Source organism: Equus przewalskii, chromosome 28, assembly GCF_037783145.1.
Source record: "Equus przewalskii isolate Varuska chromosome 28, EquPr2, whole genome shotgun sequence".
Lineage (NCBI taxonomy): Eukaryota > Metazoa > Chordata > Mammalia > Perissodactyla > Equidae > Equus > Equus przewalskii.
This window is the reverse complement of record NC_091858.1, coordinates 29,653,658-29,670,485: the sequence shown is the minus strand read 5'-3', so window position 1 is coordinate 29,670,485 and position 16,828 is coordinate 29,653,658.

Sequence of the window (16,828 nt, the reverse complement as noted above, 5' to 3'; positions counted from 1 at the left end):
CCTGCAGCCATGGCTGAGATACTGTTCTAGATGGAGATTCTGGTCAGTGTTGTAAAGCCTTGTGGTCTAGTCCATCAAGACATTTACACTCTTTTACAAGCTGCTGATTCCTTCCATCCTCCCATCGCTCTCTAACACCATTGAATCTTCTTTGGGAGAAAGTTATCAAGTTCAGAGTACCTTGAAACAAGTACTTTCAAGAATTTCCATCTACATTCCTTGAAGACAAAGGAATGTGTAAAACGATTGTTTCATCTATCCTTCCTCTTACATTTAGAATTACAAAAAACTCAAAATAGATTTTTCAAATGTAGCTTTTTTCCCTGTAAATCATTCCTGTGTAAATTATAGCCATTACAAACATGTTTTTATTGTAATTGAATGTTTCATTATCACTAAAGTGATTCAACTTCCAGTGCTCCCCTTCTCAAAATCATTCGTCTGAGGGAAAAAAATTCATGTGTCTCTCAGATAATTTGAAAGGCAGCAAAAATATACACTAAAATCCACTGAACAGTTCCTCCTAAAAGATAGTTTTTACTGTAAATAACTTTCACGTCTAAGAATGGTGTGGAATGTGTTAAGTTTAAATTTCACTTTCCTAAACGTAAACCATCCTACCCTTTCCTTTTGGAGTCCTAAGTGACCTGTATATATAAATGAGCTTATGAGAGTGTATAAAAAATATACTCCCTTCTTATTTCTAGCTGCAGTTAAAAATACAGAACTTTGTGTTGACCTCACCAGCCATGATGAGTTTGCCCCGGGGCATTCCTTGGCCAGCTCAGCTAGACCCTGGTAACCAACAGCACACACTTAATGAATGAACAGCTAAAGGCAATGTGGAGGTTATATTGCCAGTTGTTTGATAACAGAGAAGAGACTCCCTTCCCTTCCTATGAGGCGGGCTGGTGGTGGGATGTATGGTCATTGAATCTCAAGGAAACCTATGAATCAGGGGCCATAACAGTGAGAAGCCTCAGAGAAACTGGATCGGGAATGCAGTCTTAGATTCAAGGTGACTCTAGGGCCTTCTGCAGAGAGAATTTGTGGCTCTTCATTTAAATTATCCAATATCCCTGTATGTTTGCCATTGCTGCCGTAACAAATTGCCACAAACATAGTGCCTTAAAACAACAGAAATGAATTATCTTACCATGAGAGCCTAAAATCAAGGTGTCGGGCAGGGCTGCGTTCCTCCTGGAAGCTCTAGGGAAGAATTCCTTATGTGTCTTTTTCAGTGTCTGGAGGGTCCTGCCTTCCCTGCTCGCGGCCCCTTCTTTATATCACTCCAATCTCTTGCTTGCAGTATCCTATCTCCTTCAGCTGCTCTGAGCTGCCTGCCTCCCTCTTGTAAAGGGGCTGTGATTACATTCACCTGGATACTCTAGGCTAATCTCCCCATCTGATGATTCTTAACTTAATCATGCATGCAAAGTTCTTTTTACCAGGGAAGGCAGTATATTCGCAGGTTTGGGGATTAGGATGTGGGCATATTTTGGGGGTACTGTTAAGCTTACCACAGTTCCTATCATGAAGTTCCACTTCATGTGTGATTTTTCTGCCTGAAAACAATTTAGAGATTCCCAAGAAAGACGTGGCACAAAGACCTGTTGGTAACTCAGAACGGTGGCAAAGATGAGAGGAGTGGTAGAGCCTATTTGATTTGTAAGTCTTCTCTCCAAACATAAATGATAGAGAACAGTAACTAAGTAGGCTGGAACTATGAAACTGAGTTTCTGTTACCACAGTTTAGTAATATCTCCTATTTACTGAATGCTTTCTATATGCCACCAGTACATTAGGTATTTGCTATATGCTACCTCATTTAATATTCAACTGGGTATTTCTCATTTACCAACGAATAAACTGAACCAAAGAGAATTTAAGTAATTTGGCCAAAGTCATGAAGCTAGTAGATGGCAAGGCTAGGATTCTTGTCCTTGTCTGTGGGGCACAAATGCTAATTGTAATTTCTGCTGCCCAGACTCCTGATGGGGTGTGAGGCCTGATTTACAGCATGAGAGCACCTCAGCAGGACTCAAGCAAGCTGTGTGCCCTCCTGAGTTCCCCTGCTGCTCAGGTTGTGGGTAATCATTGTCATTTATAAAAGGGATGATCTCTCTCCACCTGGCCCTTCTTTGTTTCTCTGAGTCTCAAAGGAAAAAACTGTGTTTCTTCCTGAAGACTGAGGCTAACAATCATCCACACAACCTTCTCATTCTTAAGAACATTTCTTTACAGAGGGTTCCTGAAAACCTGCATAATTTTGCCTCCTATCTCTGATGACGCCGTCCTCTCGGTTGTCTCGAAGTCCCTCCCCCACGAAACTGACTTTGGCCACCTCCTGCCAATCCGACAGTTCACTCTGCTGTGTGTGTGCTTTTTTGCTTATTTTAACACACTTCGTGGAAGTGTAATTTATATAAAGTGCACCCAGTGAAGTGCACATTTCCATGAGTCTTGGTAAACTTATATACTCATGTAACCACCTGCCGAATCAAGATATAGAATATTTACATCACTTCAAAGCTTCCTGCATGCACCTTCCCAGTCTATCTTCTCCAGCCTTAGTCCTAGGCAGCCACTGATCTGGTTTCTGTCGCAGAAGGTTACATTAGTCTTTTCTTGTGTTTAATGTGAATAGAATCATCCAGTACGTCCTCTTCTATGCCTGGCTTCTTTCACTCAGTATAAGGTTTTTGAGAGCCATGTGGTTGCATTCATCAGTAATTAATTCACTTGTGTTAAGGAGTCTTCATCCATGGTTGTATTTTGAAGAACTTAGAATACATTGACGCCAAGGATATATGGGACTCCATGGCACTGATGCTGAAGGAAAAAAAACTTCCTAAAAATTACAATATTTTACCCACAGAATCTAGCAAAATAATTTCTATGTTTACAATAAAGCATTTTATAATCTAATTATCTCATTAAAATAGGTGCATAGGTTTCCACAGCTGATAAGCTATAGAATTCTATATACTAATATGATTCCTGTCAAGCAAAGGCTCATTCTAATAACTTCTTAGCACAAGTTTCCTTTGGTGTTTTCATTTGGTACTTTTAGAATAAAATAAGAATAGTTTATCCTGTGATCTTTGCAGTGCCATTAGAGTACACTCTATAATTTAGGGATTATAAAACATGTAACATTTATTCAAAAGATCAGTTATATAAATATATATTTAGAGATTTAATCATTTGCTTATACTGGAAATTACAATTTAATGGCTTGAGACATGCCTGATATTATTCGTTGATACTCAGCGTATTTCCCACCATTCTAAACTCTCTGCTGTAGGCAGAGCCGTAAATCCTGAAAACTTCACTGACAAGTCTTCCTTGCCAGGAAGGTTATGGACTGATACTGCCAAGTATCTGTGGGTTTAGGAAGGTGGAAGAGATTATGCTCAAGTTGCAAGTGCCATAGATGCAAGAGTGTCAGCAGCTTGCTGACCTGGAACCCTGTCTGTGGATTCTGGATGCCCTACAGAGAATCATCTACTTTAGTACGATCACAGTTGAGACCCTTGGGAGTGGCTTCCCTACCATCTCTGAGCGTCCACATTTTTTCAATTCTCAAATTTCCAGTGGTTTTGTAGCTTATCATTTCCTGCATTGAAAGTATTGCTGGAGGTAGGAAGCAGCAAAGTCACACCATCCGCCCATCTAAGGAACAAAATAGATAATCAGCAAAAGTTTAGTTTTGCTTTAACTCATCACAGTGCAACCAAGACAAGTGAATACTAAAGAGTGACAAGACCCTAGAAGAAGGGACAGAGAAGCAGACCGTTCTACCGCTGGCAGAGCAGGAGAGGAAGAGGTGGCTGCCATAGTAATTGAGAAGAAATCAGCTAGAATTTTAAAGGCGGGGTGTGGCTAGCATGTCAGTTTACAGTATAACTGGGAGTCCTACCCAAAAAGAATTTCCCACCTGCTGACATCTCTTTCTCATGGTCCTTCATCATTTGCTGACATAAAAGACTGAGAATAGGGCAGACGACCAGAGAGAGTCACTTTGATGAGGAGGATAGAATGACAGGATCAACTGCCACTGAAGAAAGGCATGAAATACTTCCCCAAACCCATGTCTTATATAACTTACAGAACCCCCATGTCAGCCTCATAACCCACTGAACTTACGGCTATGACTTAAAGGTTCAGGAAGAACCAATAAAACTTCCTCTCTCTGTCAAAACCACAGTCTCAGGAAATTTCAAGTTTAAAGCAATGATCAAAGACTTGGAAAAAAATGGTGATTTCTATTATGTATCTACTTAGTTTTCCTATTAGTTTTGCATTACGCAATATACCTTAAAGAATGACAGGGTAATGTCTTTATGAAACCAAGCAAGGACTCCAATTGCACTGATGTTTTATGTTTGCAGATGCAAATTAACACACCCTCTGGTACCTACCATACAGCTATCTTATTTGAAAAATGCTTTGTTATTTACAGCAAGCAAGAAAGATCATAGATATGGTTTCTTCCATTTGGTAGGAATGCAAATATGACTTCTCAGTCTGCCCTCGAGGTTATGTCATCCCATCACTATCAAAGTCTAGTCTGAAGGTACCTTGATCATCTTGATGTCAGTTTGGACATGATACTGTTTTGTCATATTGGTCACATGCTGATTAGACATTTTGCTCAGGAAGTAATGACTATTTTATTCTATTTAGTAATAAATGCTGTTATCAGAGATTGAAAATCAAATGAAAATCAAGGACCAATCAGTACAGAGAAGGTTCTGTGAATCTAGTTGTCTGGAGTATGTTGAAATTGTTTCTCCAAACATAAAAAAAATGATAGGGGCTGGCCGAGTGGGGCAGCAGTTAAGTTTGCGCCTTCCGCTTTGGTGGTCCAGGGTTCGCTGGTTTGGATCCCGGGTGCAGACATGGCATTGCTTGGCAAGCCATGCTGTGGTAGGCATCCCACATATAAAGTAGAGAAAGATGGGCACGGATATTAGCTCAGGGCCAGTCTTCCTCAGCAAAAAGAGGGTTGGTGGCAAATGTTAACTCAAAGCTAATCTTCCTCAAAAAAAAAAAAAAAACGATAAAAATGTTTTGCAATTTTCAACTTTTAACTCTAAGAAACACAACTCTCTGGATTTTGAAAGTTAGGTGACATAGTATAGTTTACTAATTTGACCCATTTATGAAACAAACTATAAGGCTGCCAATTTTTGTGGGCAAAGAACAAGAGCAAGTTGAGGACTCTGCAAACCACTAAGCAACTTGAGCTTTATAAACCAGATCAACAATGCTCCAAGTGTCTGTGGCAGATATTCTTGGTATGTGGAGCCTCTGGCAAGATCTGATAAGACAAAGATTACCATTTGGGGAAAGCGTGCTCTCTTCTTTCGATAAATATTCTCCTTTGACAACAGCTTCTGGCTTACTGGTGGGCACTGGTAGAGGCAGAATGCTTGACCGCGAGTCACTAAGTGACCTTGTGGTCTGATCTATGAAAGCAGAAGGTTAAGTACTCCATTACCAAGTGTGAGTGTAACATCACCCTCTTTCTGAAGGCAAAGAAACTTCGTAAGAAATGGCCCAGACTCCCATAGTATCTACTGTTCTTCTATGAGCACTTCTACCTCAACCCAAACCTATGGCTTTAGGTGGACTTTCCTATGACCAGTTTAATGAGAAATTAAAAACCTGGGGCTTTACTTATGCATGTTCCACTTATTACACAGACATAGCCTAAAGCAACACTGTTTACTCACACAGGCCCTCAAAGGGATGGTGAATGACGATGGGTAAGGAAATAATCCTAGTGGCGAGACTTGGGCAATAAATCTATTGTTTAATTTGTCCTATTTGTCAAGACAATTCTTTTTAAAAAAAGTTTCACTTAGAAGAGGAACAGAAAATTGAGGCAGCAGCCAGATGAGTGTGTTAAGTTGATATAATTTTTGTTAGAAAATCCTAGTAAGTATCATGTACCTGGTCAAAGCTGATTCCTGGTCACTCAGCCTCATTCATTGAGCAGATACTTATCAAAATAAGAGGCATTGCACTGAATACTTGGATAAATCGGGATTCCCAGTCCCTGTTCTCAAAATCTCATGGTCTAGTGAGTAAAGTAGATGTTATTCAATTAATCACACATTTAAATATAGAATTAAGCTGTTATTTGGGGAATCATGGAGTGTTTTCTAATAAAGTGGCAATTCAGCTGTAACCAGGTACATGAGGATAGAGTCACCACTTAAAACTACAGTTGTTGCAAGTGTGTCACTGACACTTTTATAAAATGAAAGAAAGCCAATGTTGATATAGCATAAAATGCTGAGAAAGCATAAGAAACTTCCATTTCCCATAATATGGTAGACTGTAACTAGATATATGTTTAAAAAACACCAATAACTCCCATTTTAGAAAAATTCTTTATTAATACAAATCATATAGAACAGAATTCTTTTAAATTCCATGGCTTAACTGTCAAGCAAATAAAGTGAGTCATAAGAGAGAAAATTAAGAGAGTAGAGTGAATCCAGAGAGATATTAGAGTGGTAAAACTGTTGGTTCTGCTGATACCCACTAAGAGTTTAAATTTTACGTCTGAACAGACCCTAGGGGTAAAACAACAACAACAAAAAGCCAAAAACAAAATGCTTAGCACCCTCGGGAACGAAGTCATGAAGCTTAGCTCCCTAAAATAATACATCATCAGTATACAACAACTACCACATGCATATGTATTTGACCATATACAGTGTGACAGCCACTGTTCTAAGAAATTTGTAGGAAGTCAGTTAATCCTCATAATAACCATTATGATCCTGATTAAATAGACTGAAGAGATTGAGGCAAAGAGTAAGGTAAGTTGTTTGAAGTCACAGAGTTAGCATATGGTTGAACTAGGTTTCAACCTGGGCAATCTATGTTCAGGGTCCACAGTTCATCTTCAGTCTATGCTGTTGCTCAGCTACAGGAAAATAAAACATACAACAGCAAAACAAAAATAACTACTCCCCAAATGGAGATGGTAAGGAATATTATCTGTCTCAGGCCCGGCTATGGGTGAATGGTTTAAAAAATAAATGCTCATCTGAAAATTTTTAACTTTCTCTCATATGAATTTTGAATCTGAATTTAAAATGCTACTTGATTCATAAAACCCAAGAAAATTATTTATTTTATAAGTTTCTCGTGTCAGTAATGCCACAAGGAGTTAATAAGAAACAAAATAAAACTCATTTTAGAAGGAAAGCATCCTGAACCCAGGGCTCAGATAGTTTCTTAAAACAAAGTTAAAGTAAACATCAGCTGGAAAAATATAAGAAAAACAATCAGTAAATCAAGAAGTAAGAATATGTCTTCATAAGTGATTGTCAGTGGAAGTAACATCACATAATTAGATCTGCAAAGATATAAGATATTGGAACTATAAAAGATATGATGTAAAATAAATCTGTTTTAATTTGTTTATAACATAAAAGATATTGAAATTATAAAGGCATTTTATAAATCAAACCAAATATAGTTTCTAGAAATGTTCTAGAACTTATATTTGTGTGTGTTTTGTGTGTGCATGTCGATATTAGAAATACAATGAATGGTTTAAACATCAGATTAGGCACAGTTGAAGAGAGAATCAGTAAACTTAAAAATAGAATTGAAGATGTTACCCAAAATGCATGTAAAACAGACAAAGTTATATAAAACATGGGAATTTAAGTGAGATTCAACTAAAAGTGAAGTAAGAGTGCTATATCAAATCAGAGTCCTACAAGATGGCAGTAGAGATTACAGGAGAGAGTAATATTTGAAGATAAAGACCACAAGTGTTTCCCCAAATCAGTAAGACTCAAAAAGCTCGCCAGATCCAAGCAGGACAAAAATAAAATCCACAACGTTCTATATTATTGTGAGACTGTTCTATAATTAAGACAAAGAGAAAAGCAACAGGAAGAAAAGTGCAACAAAGAAAGACAATTTTTTTTTTTTTGAGGAAGATTAGCCCAGAGCTAACTACTACCCATCCTCCCCTTTTTGCTGAGGAAGACTGGCCCTGATCTAACACCCATGCCCATCTTCCTCTACTTTATACGTGGGATGCCTACCACAGCATGGCTTTTGCCAAGCGGTGCCACGTCCACACCCAGGATCCGAACTGTCAAACCCCTGACCGCCAAGAAGTAGAAAGTCCGAACTTAACCACTGGGCCACTGGGCCAGCCCTGAAAGACAGCTAATTTCCAGACAGCAAAAGATGAAGACAGAAGACAATGGAAATACTCCTTCAGAGTGTTGAAAGAAAATAGTTTTCATACTTAAATTTAACATGAGCAAATTTACCACCAATATGTCCTAATGAAAAGAACTGTAAAAGCTCATGAAAATCAGTCTATGTATATTAATATCAGACAGACAAAATATACTTAAATAAAAAATATTACTAGGAAATACTATCATCTGTACATAGTATTAAAGTATTTAATTCACCCTACACTTTGGAGCTTTTACATATGTAACAAGATAGCTTCAAATTAAATAAAACTAGAATTAACAGAATTAACAAAAGATTTGATAAATTCATCTTCCTAGGGAAGAATTAAAGGTAAGTCCCTTAACAATTGAGAGATAAAAAAGAGGAAACAATAGTACAATAGTAGGTATATGCATATTTGAAGAATAAAATTAACGACATGAATATAATATCTTACATAAAGAATAGTAAATCCTGGGGCCATCCCAGTGGCATAGTGGTTAAGTTCCCATGAGGACTTGGGTGGCCCAAGCCATCCTTTTGGTGGCCTAGTGTTCATGGGTTCAGATCTTGGGTGTGGACCTACACACTGCTCATCAAGCCATGCTCTGGAGGCCTCTCACATAAAAAATAGGAGAAGATTGGTACAGATGTTAGCTCAGAGACAATCTTCCTCACCAAAAAAAGTAATAAATAAATAAATAAGTGAAGAGAGAGAGAAAAAAAAGAATAGTGAATCCAACAATCCAGAATTACAAACTATTTTCATGCATCCATTTAACAAACAAGCCCCTACAAATATCTGACAATCAGAATCATATGATACTGAACACATTCTATAAAAATATATTGTTAATTTAAAAAACAATCAGAGAAAGATAAAATATTTTTATATTTCAAAACCAATGCTTATAAATAAGTAATTATTAAGAAGGATGTCTTAACAGATATTAGAAAATATACATAAACAATAATAAAAATGCTACTTTTCAAAATGAATGAAATGCAACCAATGAAGTATTTAGAGGGAGTTAAGAGCTATAAATGCCTCTATTTAAAAAGAATAATTAAGCATTTGATGGATATGAATCTCAGGTGGCAATGGAATATGCTGCTCAGATCTCCTTTAGGAGGGGTAGTTACTGGACAGAGTCCAGATGCTGTGCTGTTGGGTCTCTCCCAGACACTATATTCATGTCAAGAGCATCATATCACCGTGCTGCTCACAGACAATGACTGAACACAGCAGGGACACTAGTGCTGGCCGATGTCTGCCCAACTCATTCCTTCACAGCATAGCACAGGGCAACTCTCACAGACAATCTGTACTCTGGAACTGTCCATTTACTGGCCTGCCTGACACCTCCCACCCAATCCTGCTTCCATCCACCTCTCATTTCACAGATGTCAGACCTGCATCGTAATCGGAAGCTCTACCCACTGACTTCTGCTTTGTCTCCCCTTCATCCTGCACAGACAGAGTGGCCCCACAGTACCTGCAAGGATGATGTACCCTGATTGGCAAGAAGAGACAGAAGGGAGGCAAAGAGAAATGCGTGTGTATCTCCTGAAATCCACTTTGACACCACTTGGTACTCACTTGTAACAGTGAATAGATGCATGCAACAGTCCAGGTCTGAGAATGGCATCATTACCCACGGCTCATTTTATTTATGAACAACAGTTTAGCTCAGACCACCAAGGGAACCATCAAGCGCTGAAGTGGCAATTACTGAGGGTGAGGGCATTTAAAATGCATGATTAAGAGACAGACATTTCTTCACGACCACCTGCAGTGTGGGAGCGTAGTGCCCCCACCTAAACTCTCTCTAATATTTTTCCCCTCAGGACAAAGGCCTATGGGAAATGTGGGGATGTTGCTCTTCAAAAGTGTTTAGGATGGATTGTGGTGGCATGGGAGGTGTACCACTCACATTTCTCTTCATGTACACCTACTGTGAGGAGGGTACCTGTGTGAGAAGCGTGGTTGTTAGAAAGCTCCCAGGTTGTCATTATCATGTCTGCTGCAGTGTTCACTTCAAGGTCATGCTCTTGATGGCCTTTTTACAACCAACAACTGAGTATGACAGTGGTATGAGGGCTGGACCGTTCTTGCCTACTATGCGACTCCTCTCTTGGGCAATCTTTTCTCCAGGTCTCCCAGTCACTCCAGCTGAGATTTTCTCAGAGTTTCACTTAGCTGCAAGCTCCTCCCACCCATCCTCCTTCCTGCCCACTCTTAGTTCACAGGTGCCAGATCCACATCACGGTCTGAAGGCTCTCTCTGCTTAATCCCGATTCTTTTCACTTTATCCTTCATAGGTATTTTCTCAGAATATATCTTGTACATTTAATTCCATCTTGACATCTGCTCCTAGTAGGAACTGATTTGACAACATCCAACTCAGAAGTTAAAAAAATGACAACAGAGTGTATTTTCAAAGAAATAGAAAGCAAAAAAGAGTATAAATTGGTAAAACAGAATACAAAACTGAAAGAGAAGGGACTGGCAAAACCAAATTAGTTCTTGAAAGTATAACCAAAGCTGACGATCTTCAGTCAAAGCTGATGCAGGTAAAACAGACCGTGTACAAATAAACTGTGAAAGAAAATCAACCACAGTATTTTTAAACATAGACCTTTATTCATAACACTGCAGTACAAAATCAACTCTAAAAGAGTTCTCCACTTTGAGGAAGAAAGGCAGAATTTTACAGTATTTAGCCAGAGAAGTCAATTAATGTTCATCCAGTTTGGGGCACAATTGTCCAAAAATGTTCTCATAAGTAGAAAGAATTTTTCTTGGAGTTAGCAGCCATTGGTTAGGTAACTAGGGTAGAGCAAGAAAGGTGAAAAGGATCAGTAGCATGCAAGGGTCACAGTGGGAAATTTTCAGTTGTTCAGGGTCTCTCACAAAACAAGGAAGAACAAAAAAGAAAAATAATTCAGTTAAGCAATGAAGTGGGCTGACTTTTAAGATGGCCCTAAGGATCCCTGCCTCCTGGTATTCACACCCTTGGATAATTCCCTCTCCTTGAGTGTGGGCTGGCCCTAGTGACTAGCTTAGACAGAATACAGCAACATTCGTGGAATGTCACCTCCATGATCAGGTTAGACTTGTGATTTTCAGCTCAGTAACACTCTCTTGCTGGCACTCTCTCTCTCTCGACCTCTCGGCTGGCTTGATTTCATGAAAGAAGCTGTCATATTGGAGAAGCCCATGGGGCCCTGCAGTCCAAAGACGCTAAGGGAATGGAATCCTTCCAAGAACCGCTGAGAGAGCTTAGAAAAGGATTCTGCCACAATGGAAAGGTGTGATGACTTGGCTCTGGTGGACACCTTAAATACACCTGTGTGAGGCTCCCCTGATTCCTGACTTCCAGACACTGAGATATAAGTGTGTCATTTTAAGACACAAAGTTTTGGGGTGTTTTGTTACAAAGCAATAGGTAACTATTACAAGGAATTATTTAAAGAAGAAAAGATTATTGCAAACAACTTTATTCCAACACATCTGAGGACTTAGTTAATAATCCAAAATTTCTTAGAACCAAAGATATATTTTATAAGATTAGACCCCAGAAAAAAAGGAAAAAACAGATTAATAGTATAAGTGTTAGGGAAGTTGATTCAAAGGTTAGGAAGGTTTACATTAATGATATGCTACACACAGAATTTAAATTGATAAGAAAACATCATGAAATCTCAAAGTATTAGACTACTTTTAATAGAAAACTAAATACTCCTAAACAACTGTTTATTACTGTTTGTTAAATCAATGTAACGTATTTTACCTTTGCCTTCTGCAATTCTAATTTTATCATGAATATATAGGTATGCTTCTAGACAGTTAACATTATAATTGAGGCCTCTATGTTACATAAATCAGCTTCAAATGGCCTATTTGCAATTATTACATGATTTATAAATCCATCCAACACATATAAAAATTAAGAAATATTCCAGATATTTAATAGTAAGAGGTGGTTCAGGTATTTCTAAAGAGATTTCTATGTTTGATTATGACCAGAGAACTCAAACCAAAGCAACAGAAAAGAATGTTCTTGAAATATTTGTGTATTTTATGTAAAATGGGCATTTTCCAAGAATATCCTAATGATTCTGGGGAATAACAATTAATCACACCAGTTATCCTTATGGAATCTTAATAGAATTAAGGCACAGATAGTAAAAGATGAAATAATAGTATAGTTATTTTGCCACAAAATATTAAGATAATAGAGTATGTACAAAAGTTCCACTGAATTAAAGATAATTTAGAGAAAAACAAATAAACAATGGGGAATAGACTTCTGAAAAGAGATTTTATTGGGAAGAATTAAAAACTAAATTTTTACAGAAACATACATTAATAATCATATTGTAAATAGAAATTCATAGAGTTTTACTTGATATGAATATTTTGAGTGAGAAACAAACTGTTCTCGAACAGGGGGACTCCAACCCCGGAAGTGGTATGAAGCTCAGAAACATGACGTCACAGAAGGGCTTATAAAGTGAAGATGAGGACGTAGTTTAACCTTCATGATGATTATGACAGTGGAGTTTCCAGAGGGCAGGGGCTCAGTTAAAACTGTTTATTTGACACCGTTTTAGGTAGATGACTTAAGTTTTGTTTATGATTATCAGAGGCATTTACAAAAAGTGACGTAAGTTAAGTTTTGCTTATGTTCATGAAATAAGCTAGATTAAGTTTGCTTATGTAGCTTAACTGTTTTGTCTGCTTGGGGAATCTTCAAGCCTTGTCTTCATTTTATTTTATTTTAACAATATAGAGAAATATAATTAATGTGAGAATACTCAGGGGGATTGTCTCCTCTTATTACTCTAATGCAATCCTTCTCAACTGGAGGACATTTCGCCACAAGGGGCATTTGGCAATAACTGGAGACATTTTTGCTTGTTACAACTGGGGGTGATACCGGCATGCAGTGGATAGAGGCCAGGGGCCAAACATCCTGCAAGTTACACGACAGCCCTGGATGAAAAGAAATTGTCCTGTCCAAAATGTCAATAATGCCTCTTTTGAGCAATCCTCTTCTAATCTCTTTCCTGATATGGTCTCCTTCATAATATGTAGTTTGTATGCCCAGGTCTAAGTAGAGTACTTAACAATTTGTATATCTACATTAAATCTATTCTTTGAGCTCCAGACCCATTTATTCCACTGTGCTTGATCTTTGCTCTTGACTGTTTCTCCAAGGCGCCTGAGTTCATCATCATCTTATCTGAAATCCCACGCATATTCTCTGTCTCAAAAAATGGTACCAATAACCATCCAACTGAATATTCAGAAAAGAGGGAGATGTCTTTGTCATATTTCCTGATTGCCATTTATTATCCATCATGTGGTTTATTAATTGTAACCCTACCTCCCCCTCTAACTCTCCACTATCTGTAGTTAGTAGTCACACTCCCGCTGCCCCTCCTCACTTCTCTGAGACACACACGGACACACACATACCACATACACACAGATTGCACCCACACAGAGTTGTCTTTTCAGAATGCAAATTTGATCCTGCTCTTCCCTGCTTATGACCATTTAATGGTAAAATCCTTACCCTGTCACATGAAGCCCTGCAGTGTTTGGCCTTCCCTTCTTATGAGGCTCATTTTGCAACACTAATTCTCACCGTCTTGAAGGCCCTTATACTCAGCATATCCCAATCCCATCCCACCTCTGCTTTTGCTACTTGATTTTCTACTCTTTCTATATTCAGTAATCTTCATTTGTCCTTTCAACTCAACTCAAGACTCTTCTTTTTTGTTTTAAAGATTGGCACCTGAGCTAACAACTGTTGCCAATCTTCATTTTCTTTTTCTGCTTTTTCTCCCCAAATCCCCCCAGTACACAGTTGTATATTCTAGTTATAGGTCCTCCTAGTTATGCTATGTGGGACGCTGCCTCAGCATGGCTTGATGAGCAGTGCTAGGTCCGTGCCCAGGATCTGAACCAGCAAAACCCTGGGCCACGGAAGCAGAGTGTGTGAACTTAACCACTCAGCCACAGGGCCAGCCCCAAGACTCTTCTAAAGAAGGAATCCCATGAATATATCAAATCTCTGTATTAGAAGAGTTCAGGAGATCACCAGCCTTAAATCAGAATCCCTGTCATGTTGTCATGGTGGTGCTTCTAGTGTATATCTGTGTGTGTGTGTGTATGTATCTGTATGTGTATATGTGTGTGTGTGTGTATGTGTGTATGTGTTGGGGGGTGATATTCAAAGTATGTCTCCTTGTAGATGATAAATGCAAGCATGTTGTTGGCCTCTAATTCACCCCAACTCCTGGAATATTGTCAGCTATATAATAAAGTTCTCAAATAGCTGTTTAATGGATGATGAAAATAACTGTCCCTTAGTTATATTTATCAAGTAAAGGTTCATTCAAATGGAAATATAATACAATCAGTAGCAGGAAATTAACAGAGAAATCACAATGCTGAAAACATTTATCCTGGAAATCTGTGCTTGACTCAAGTTCAGAATTAGAGTTGAGAAGGGAATGTTAAAAAAAAAAAGTGTAATCTGAAACTGGATGCTTTTAAGAGTGGAAGTGAGTTCAAAAATAAACTGCCTCTTTATTTATATACTTCTGTGGAATATTTGTCGAATGAAATATTGGAATTATTATATTATTCATTGTAAAAATGGTTATATTAAAAACATCACTGAAAATAAATATCTTCTACAGATTAACATCTATCTGCATTTATTAAACTGATATTATGTGAATGTATTATTGATGATATGAGCTTTAAAAATAGCATAAATAAAATTATTATTCTGAATTATATTTTTGTTCTTTAAAATTTGTAATCTTACCTCTCCTAATATTTAATCCTCTGTAACTAGAATTTTCTGAAAGTGTTGTTTTTAAATAGTCTTATTATTTACTTCCTATAGAATTGCCTGTAATAGTCTTCAAAGTAGCATTTTATGACTAACAAATTCTAAATAGCTTATATCTTCATTTATTTTTTGTTTTTAACCATGACTTTTTAATTGAGAAAACACTATCTTTACAGCTTACCTAGTAAACTCAGAGGAAATTCTTAATTATATATATTTTTTGTTTTTGAAATGTGTAAATATTATTCTAAATATTTTCACAGGTACAGTCTATTTGCCTTTGTTAAATTACACTTTCTTTACAAATAGTATTTGAATAAAAAAAACTTGCTAAATTAGATGGCTATTTTGGACACTTTGTCAAATTTAGATGCTACAAAAAGTTTAGGGCTCAATTTGATTCCATTATGCTTTTAAATATAATTTTATCCAATTGCAAGTAGGAGCTCTTTTGAAAGATGTTTTCCAATTGTAATATGTAAAAATTGTATCTTTTATACAGTTTAAAGCTCATTATTTAATAATTTTACTTGTATCCTTGACAATAAAGTGATAGATTTCAATTTTTTTCTATTCCCAATTTTTTATTTCAATAATTACATTTCAATACAATCTTAAAAACTGAAAATTTTTGGAAGTAGTTATTAACTAATTGAGTTAAGGAATTTATAATAGATATGAGCAAAAAAGATAAACAAAACTAGAGAACTCATTCAAATTAAAATTAAAACAATTGTAGGACACTTAGATTGATTTATAAATCCTTACATTAAAAAATTTCAGTTGAGGGCTAGCCCAGCGGCATAGTGGTGAAGTTCTCATGCTCCGCTTTGGTGGCCTGGGGTTTGCCAGTTCAGATCCCAGATGCAGACCTATACACCACTCATTAAGCCATGATGTGGCAGCATCCCACATACAAAAATGGAGGAAGATTGGCACCGATGTTAGCTCAGGGATAATCTTCCTCACACACACACACAGAATTCAATTGATAACAGGCAGCATAGAATAAAATAAATGCTGACATATCTTTTTGTGTTCAACAGCACATAACACTAAGTAACACTAAAGTTAGTCACAGTAAACTGTACACAGATCTATTTATACTTTTTGAAAACTATGGCTTCTAACTTAATTGACTGAATAGTGTAGTTTATTTGGAAGTATTTATGAATTATGTCTGCAACACAATCAATTCCAAGCACATTTCCATTTCTAGGTATTTTTCCTGCAGACCATTGCAGAAAATCAATTGACAGTATACGTGTGACTATCTTTGTACTTTGCAGCAGACAGACCCTGCATGTATTTTGTAGGATTTATACCTGTGTATTTAATATTTGAGGTGTGGTTATAAACGGTACTATTAAAATTCAACTTCCATATAGTGTGTTTCTATACACTAACAACAAAATAGCAGAAAGAGAAATCAAGAGTACAATTGCATTTACAATTACAAGAGAATAAAATATCTAGGAAACAATCTAACCAGATAAGTAAAAGAACTGTACACTGAAAACTGTAAAACAGTGTGGAAAGAAATTGAAGAAGACACAAAGAAATGGAAAGATAGTTCACGCTCATGGATTGGAAGAATTAACATAGTCAAAATGTCCACACTTCCTAAAGCAATCTACAGATTCAATGCAATCCCTATCAAAGTCCTGATGATATTTTTCATGGAAACAGAACAAAGAATCCTAAAATGTATATCGAACAACAAA